The sequence below is a fragment of the Nuphar pumila genome, chromosome 6, assembly GCF_984573655.1.
Source record: "Nuphar pumila chromosome 6, dmNupPumi1.hap1.1, whole genome shotgun sequence".
Lineage (NCBI taxonomy): Eukaryota > Viridiplantae > Streptophyta > Magnoliopsida > Nymphaeales > Nymphaeaceae > Nuphar > Nuphar pumila.
In genome coordinates, this window is record NC_143254.1 from 120,347,514 (window position 1) to 120,356,315 (window position 8,802).

Genomic DNA, 8,802 nt, shown 5'->3' on the forward strand with positions numbered 1-8,802 from the left:
TCAGTGGAAAAATGGCCCAGACAAGGTCAAACAGTTCTAAAGAAGCCTTCTGGCATGGGGCAGTTGATTGCAGTTGCTGCAGATTGGAAAGGGGGTCACAACCAGTCATTGGTGGGTTTTTTGAATCTCTTCACTAATTTTCTTTTTGCTTCATTAATTTTCTTTTCTCCTGTAGTATGGTGAACCTTTAATTTTTAGATCGCCATGACTTCATACCTGTCACATCGATACTCCAGCCTTACTCTCACATAGTATTCCTGTATTTGCTATTCTTGGTGGGAAACTCTTTCAGAAGTCTGCATATCCTATCTTCTATAGCTGCATCCATGTGAAATATGTTCGTACTGGAAAGCTTCCTCATTAATGGATTACTCTGTGGGGGCTTACAGGATGGTGGGGAGCAGTTTCTTTGGACAAAACCTTCAAAAGAGGTGCATAAACGCATTAAAGCAAAACAGACGGTCTCATGGCTTTCTATAAATTGAGCATGCCTTTCCAAAATCAGAGGACTGATTTCTCCTCAGACATTGTTAAGGTACTTCATAATCTGTGACTGAAAATGTTCTTGCTGGTGATCAACTTGGCTCATGCTACCCAACACAAATTCAATCATGTGTATACTGGTGACTCAATCAAGTTAAAGAACCTTTCTGCATGTAACTATCGGGAGTCAGGTGGTTCACTCTGTGCCAACCTAATTCCTGAATATGTTTAATCTATGTGATGGGACAGGTCCTAGGCTTGATATCTATTGGGCCGCTCCTCCAACTAGATACATGTCTTAGAGGATCTGTGAATCAGGATGTTACTTGAGTTTGGTTAACGTAGCTCAGTTGGTTTTGTCTGATGCAAGGCTTTAACATAGTAATGGGAGTTGCATTTGCACCTAACTTGATGCTTGGCCAGGTCTTCAGTTGGTTGAGTTGGCAGTTATCAGAACTTATTGTTCATATTTCTCCAAGACATGGAGTCACAGCAACTGAATGCCTGGGAAGGCTGGTATTTGGCATTGACTTTAATATCATAACCTACTCCAACTCTTCAAGTTTGATGCTCACTCTCACAAGTCATCAAAATGCATGCATTATGTCTGGATTATTATTTTTAAGCTCTGAATTTTGAACATGCACTCTTTTTGTTTGGCTGTCATTTTATTGTCCAAATCCTCACATGACATTTCGTGATCCAGGTTCTATGTAAAATATCTTAATGGACCTCATTAGCTATTGCAGCTGAGGCATAACACAGCTTCAATCACTCCAAGAAAACTATCTGATTATCAATTTATAGTTACTAACTATATACCATAAATGGAGCAACATGAAATTTTGATACAGGAAACAGTGAGTTTCCATTGAAAAAAAAGAAAAAGAAAAACTGTTCATGGTAGGAACTGGAAGATGGGCAGATGGACAGTTCGTGATGGCTGCTATGGGGACCAGTCGCTAGAAACAAGCATCCAGAGATCTCCCTATCAAAATCAACCAATTTATGCCTGATGGAGGAAACTCTTTTCTCTAACTTTTTCCTTATACTCTGTAATTGACATACTTCTGTTTCAGCTTTTGTCTAGCCTATAAGATATCTGGAACTGTGCTTAACTTGGGATACTCTAATATGTATATCACACGGATATAGCAAAAGGTGCACTCTGTCAGTCTCATTGTATATAAAAATCACCAAGTATATCACTCGTTAATAATATTCGAATTAAAAAGCTTTTCAAGGTTTTGTCGGGCAAAATAAACATCAAAGCTTGAAGGGGAGTGAAGAATTTGATCAGCATGTAGCCTGTCAACTTTTTTTTTCCTCCTGATGTGTATAGCTTGTTTAGCTTTTGATAGAAAGAAATTAGGCAATTGAATCTGCTACAAAGATAGCACGTAGTTGCGTATGATGTTCAGCCTTCATGCTATATTCCACACGCATAAGGTTATCATCTTTCCCCCCCATTTGATGTCTACGCTGGGACATGAAGTTGACTGGCTAAAATAAGATGCTACTTTTCTTAAAAGAGAGCAAATGGATTAAGTGCTTGCTAAATCAGGCCAGATCTGAATCTGAATAAAAAATACAAACAGTAAATCTGAATCCCAGTTCTGATTTGAACTAGATATGATAAGGTAGGGTTGAATCTATGTAGCACCCCAAAATTGTAAGCTGAAAATATGGCTATTTTTTTTAAACTCTTTATAATACAATGAAAATAATCATTTTGGTTTTAGTTTGAATTTTGGGTGGGTTACATGTACTTTAATATATAGGACTGTAACCATTTCTTGTATTGGACTTGGGTTTAGGTCTAAATTGTGGATCAGTCCAATAAAAAAATCCAAAATCTAAGATAGAAAAGAGTTCATGTAATTCATAAATCAAATTAAACAATTTATCAATTAAATGAATTGTTTGTAAACCTTGGACTCTAAGGCCTTCAATATTGTCAATAAAAATAACAAGTTTTAATAGACTTTTTTCTTTTAATTCAAGACTAAAATAGTTGGTTCTCGATACCGCTTTTAACATCTCGCTATCGCTTCAGCTTGTTATTCATTACTTAAATGTTTATTATAAAAGGGTCAGTCATAGTAAGAACACAATAATATTGCATATATAGAACTAGTATAAAGAAAATTATGCATTTTTTTAAAACATGTACAATGCAACATAACAATTATATTGCATTTAGGTGGATAATTATAACAATTAAATTCATGCATGTTATAAAACAATAATATATCTATGATTAAGCATTTGAAAAAAAATGAATAATGCATTATTTCTCTTGCTTACTATTTTTATAGGTACTCATAGACATTGTCTTGAATCAGAGGAGATCACTTGAGTGTTTATTATATTATATATTTTAATTTCTTGAATGACTTACTGAAATAGATGTATTTTAATTTTTTGAGTAATTTATTGAAATGAATCCAGAGAGGGTGGTTCACGGTCGAGAGAAATCCTACCAGTGGCTATTAAAAACAAGATGCATCTTAAACATCTGCGAAAGACATGAACATACTCCCTAGGACAATATTGGTAGTTTGATCCCCTAAGCTCCGAGGAGTAACGACTAAATAAGCTTTCTATCTCAAAAAAATTTATAACGGTCCAATGTATTATAGATCACTTGCCCTTTCTAAGGTAAGCCCTGACTAAATGAGTTATTGAGTTTTTTTTATTAAGGGTAAGATGTCATTGCATTTTATTACATGTGCCTTTCATGGCCAAATACTCCCACATTCGCTAATGGTAACTTTCCAGAATTGCCTTGATGGCAAAGTACTCTCGCATCCACTCTGAGGTAATTTTACACAATTGTTCTTCATGGCCAAGTACCTTTGCATTCGCTCTGAAGTAATTTCATACAATTGCTCTTTATGACCAAGTAACCCTGCATTCGCTCTAGGGTAACATTTGATAATTGCTTTTATAACAACAACATCATACCGCTCACTCATGGTAGTTACATAGTTTATTATCTCATTTATGTTGATAATTCATTTAGTATGCCCTTGGTATGTACCCCCACATCCACTGTGAAGTAACTAATTGAGTATTTATACCCTTGCGTCTACTCTAGGGTATGTTTATGTGTGCATGTATGCTTTTATAACTTCGTACTTTATGACACCACATTGGTTTATTTAATTGCTCATTTACATTCTTATGAGCACCCTATGTATGCATGCATGTTTTTCATGACTTCTTGCACACTTTAATCACATGGCACATATCATATTCATGTGATTATGACACCATATTGATTCTTTTAAACCATTTGCTCACTCATGAGTATTCATGTGTGCATACATGCATTTAATGGCTTATTGCACATTATAATTATATGCCATATATCATAACATCATGTTGCATGGTGTATTGTTTTTGAAATGTATTTTAAAGATGTCTTTTGATGAAAATTATTTATGAAAGTTAGCCACAAAATTATAAAAACCAAAGTGTGAGAACCAGCTCGAACTTAGGGAACAATTTTGATAAACTTCGTATTCCAAACAATTAACTTTCTTTATTGCCTTAAAAGAAAGATTAAAAGTAATTACAAATTTACAAAGTAAATATTTAAAAGCTTATTACAACCCAAATGAACTGAAATGAAATTAATTATAAACTTGAACGTGGCAAAGAAAACCCTAATTAACTAGAAACTGAAAAACAAAAGAAAATGAAAAATGAAGCTTTCGCCTTTGATACTTCAATGGTGATCCAAATCCTTTTCAATTAAGCACACTCCACTCAGAAAATGACCTCCACCTGCTAAACACTTAAAAGAAAACACGAAAATGCAGCATTCTATACTAATGAGGTTAACACACGAAATTACAATTCTTCCATTCACATTCTAGAATTTTCTATCAAAACAGGTTTTTGTAATTTAGTAGAACGAGATATCAATCAGATTCAAATCATTCTAAAAATTTATAGAGATGATCCTAACACATGTAGGAATCAAATCTAATTTACTGAATTGAAAAATTTCATGTGAAACTTCAGTTACAACTAAATGAACATTAACTAAGAAAAACATGAAATTTACTGTCAATTATCTGACAACTTCTTGTATCCGACCGTTTTAATATAGCAAACTGAATTGAAAATTGATGAAAATTTTCAGATTGAAACTAGATTCATCCAACAATCCACTCCAATTTACATATTCGAATTTAGAGTTCAGAATCTTTAGATAATTGAAAAATAAAATACAAAAAAATAACAGGAAACTACAGAGCAAAATTTCAGAGATTTTTAGATATGTTGCCAGAAAATTCCGTAACAGGCTATGAAATAGAATCTGATCTTGCTGAATTTTTGCAGAGAGAAAGTAGATTCATGAAAAAAACAAATCCAATTTACGGATCTCGATTTGGATTTCAGAAACTCGATTTATACTAAAATCAAAATTAAACAGAAAATCAGAAAAACATAATTCCAGAATTATCGATTTTTACACTTTGATTCATTTGATTGGATTAAAGAATGAGTAATTTGAAATTCAAAGAATGAAATCTAAGATTTAATCTAACTAATTACATAATTCAAATCAAGAAACAAAAATTAAACTACAGAAATTAGAACAATTTGTAGAATGAAATGATGAAATCTACAATTGGATTTACACCAATTGAGCATAGATCATCATTCTCTTTTTATGTTTTTAAAAAAAATTACAAAGAAAAATAAGATCAAACACTGATAAATGAATTTGATCTGATCTAAAGAGGGAAAAGAAAGAAAGAATGCTGAAAATTATAGAAAATAAACTGGATCTAACTTTTGAGATTCAATTAGAGATTTGAAATTGGAAAAACGCCAAATCCAAAAAATTGTCCATTGAGATTTCTCTTGTTTTTGGATTTTCAATTGAGAAAACAAATGAAACAAGAACAAAAACAATGCATAAACTGAAAATTACAGAAATCGAATTCTAATATAAAATATAAAACAATAATTAACAAGAGCAAAAACAAGAAATTGCAATTCAATTGCCGATTTGGAGATTGAACTCATGTCAATCCCAAACCCGTCAATTGATCTATCTTTTTAGATTTTTCGATGAAAGAAGTTCAGATATAGGACAAAAATAAATTGAAATTACAGAAATAAAATGCAACAAATCACTAAAACTAAAATTGAAATAAAAAAAATAAAAAAAGAATCACACAATTGCGCATCAAGGGGGTGAAGAAGAGAGTGAATCAAGGGGGTGAAGAAGAGAGTGAATTCACTGTATTCTTTCGATCTTTCGATCTGACGAATTCTTTAGCCTTGGTTGAGAAAAGAATGATCAACACTTCTTGAAGCATGCTCCTAAACCTTCGGAATGAACCTCCATGCTCAGATCCATGGTGAGAATAGAAGAGAAAGAAGAAAGGAAGAAGAAGAAGAAAATGAAGAATAGAAGAGAATTAGAGAGGATTGCATGGGAGATAAAAGATGAGGTAAAGGAGAAGGGGGTTGGGCGTGAATGAGGGTGAAGATGAGGGCTTCACGCTCCCCTTCCCATGTGGTATTTAAAGGCTGGAAATTAGGTTTAGTTAGTAATTACTAATTAACTACAACTTTATTTGTTAATTCAAAAAACTACCTAATTGAACTAAAAAATAGAAAAACATGGTGGCGCCATTTGAGAGGGTTTTTTTTGGAAATTATAAAAATGGAAGTGGGTTGGAGTATTTGCTGAACACATTAGCATTAGATCCAAGATCTAATTAATGTGTTTTGGACTGAATGAAGATTTGAATTGCCTTGGGATTTACTCTAAAATCGTAAAACGACTATAATTTTTTGTTTTAACTTCGAATCACACAAAATTTGAATTGTAGCTCCGTGATACCTGAAACATCATGAACATAGAATGTAAACCAATAAAAGATACATAAATGCATAATTTGTGTATTGATTATAAATGCATTATCATTGCACATTATAATATCATGCTACACATTATAACATCATGTTGCATATTATATCATCATGACAGAATTTAAAGCTTTACATTCAAAAGATATTAAGAAAAAAATGAAACAAACACATTGCCTCAACAGGCCCGCATACTGTTCATCAATATGTCATATGTCAATCTGGTTCACTTTTGAAACCAGCACATATCTATCTGGTTCACTTATGGAACTATCTCATGCATTCAAACAAAACAATCCCCTAATTCGAGACTGATAACATAAAAATTTACCTGTCATTAAAGTTTTTGTCATAAATCAAGCAAAATGGTTTAGGCTCTAGGATTTTAACTAAATGTTCTTATACATGTTAAATACATACCCTCAAGAACCCATACCTTAACTCATTACAGCTCAGGAAATAAAATTTCTGTAGCATAGACTGAATTCTGATTACGGAACAATCTTGTCTCTCTAATAAAAGATCAATCATAAATCATTCTAGAAGAATTGGATACTGAGATTTTTACTGTGGGTGCCTTGATATGTCGGCTTTAAGCTCAGACAAATCTATAATTTAATTTGATTCTAGCAGAGAATTAAAATCTTAAAACACATGTTGTTTATGTTATTTTACAAAATGTGTTCTAGAAAATTACATAATCTAGACTAACTTTTGTGATTTTTTATTTTTAAACCATGATGAATCTATCTCTTAAGATTTTAATCGTGTGTTTTTTCATATCTAGACTAATATACTTTAAAATGTCAACTACAAATCCTCAGTATTTTGAGAGATGATTTTTACAAAATATTCAGTCTCTGCAGACTCACTGTTAGGATAAAATTTTTGTGTCAAGCTGCAGATGGTATATCTCTTAATCCACTACTCATCCGAGTCTAGGATTTGATCTGGAATTGCTTCTATATATGTGGAACATCTTCACAAATTTTCAGGATTTATGGGTCTACGGTTTGGGTGAAACAAATTTATCATTATGTCTGGTCGGATCAAAATACACAACAAAATATAATATATTAAGAATCAACCAGGAAACTTTAGGATTTCAAAAGAACTTCAAGAAAAACCATCCAACGATTTTGAATCCTCCAAAAACATTTTAGATTCATTAATATAAATATTTAATCATTATGTATAAATAAAAATTCAACACATAATATGAATATAACATTCAAAATCAACTATTTTTCAAGAGAAAACATATTTTCTCTATACTACAAATAAAGATTATTTATACAAAAACAATCTTGGTTTTAAAACCTTCATGCACAAAACAATACCAGTGCTTATGTGAATTGAGGCTTATATACATACTGATACCCATATGAAGATCATCCCACGACATGCTCATGTATGCTAGCACTATACACACATACAAGTTAAGGTGAACCTATCTCCAAAATCGTTAGATATTACTAGTATTTTTCTTGAATAGTCTCTACAGGTCGGCTCCTTCCCACGAGATGCACTACTAATGGAAATACTACCACACTCTACCACGTCCTTCTCAAAGTGGGGCGTGTGGGAGGAAGAAGAGAGAGAGAAAAAAAAAGAGAGAAAGAGAGAGGGGTGTGTGGGAGAGGAAAAAAAAAGTCTCGACCTTTCCTCGTGAGCTCCCCTAATTTAATAAGAAAATTCTTCCTCATGCAAATCTTAGCTAATTAGGATTTTTAACAATTTATGAATCCTAGCTAATTAGGATTTCTAATGAAATAACTAAGCAATCTTAGCTAATTAGATATCTTAATTAATTAAGAAAATAATTATGTAATCTAAGATAAACTAAGTAAAAGAGAAAAAAAAAAAGTAGGTGGGAACGTCCCACCCTGTTTGGACTTTGACTTGGCTTGAGTCCCTATCTTCGATTCTATAATCCAAGTAGATCTACATCCTATTGGGTGTCCCACCACATGGGTCCTAATTACTATATCGAGGTCCGCTATTGGATCATAATTACCATATCAAGGTCCACTATTGGATCCTGATTACCATACCGAGGTCCACTACTGGATGTCCTACCTTACGAGTCCTAATTATCATATCGATGTCCACTATTGGATCCAGATACTAAAATTGTAAGTATCTAAATTAAAATTCAAATATTAGAATTGTAATTATTAAAATCTAAATTAAAATTCAATCAAGACTTGAGATATGAATTTCATCTTTAATTTCTCATAAATTTATCAAAAATTCTCAGGTGTTACAATATAGACAAAAAAGCCAGGCCAACCAATGTGTTGTGGATGATTGAGAGTGGGGAGGGGCATTCCTTTGATTATCTAAAAAAGAAGATACCGATCCAATTAAAAAAAAAGTTGCCCTTTACATGTTCAAAAACTGGATTGGGTTCTGATCCAA

The 8,802-nt window shown here is 32.5% G+C and overlaps 1 long non-coding RNA gene across 1 annotated transcript; it reads left to right on the forward strand.

Moving 5' to 3' along the window:
* Window positions 1-3: 3 nt before the first annotated feature.
* LOC149835948 (uncharacterized) lies at window positions 4-1,577 on the forward strand. Its single transcript, XR_016432666.1, has 3 exons — window positions 4-111; window positions 390-535; window positions 1,190-1,577. It is a non-coding gene; the product is annotated as an uncharacterized LOC149835948 (long non-coding RNA).
* The last annotated feature ends 7,225 nt before the right edge of the window (window positions 1,578-8,802 follow it).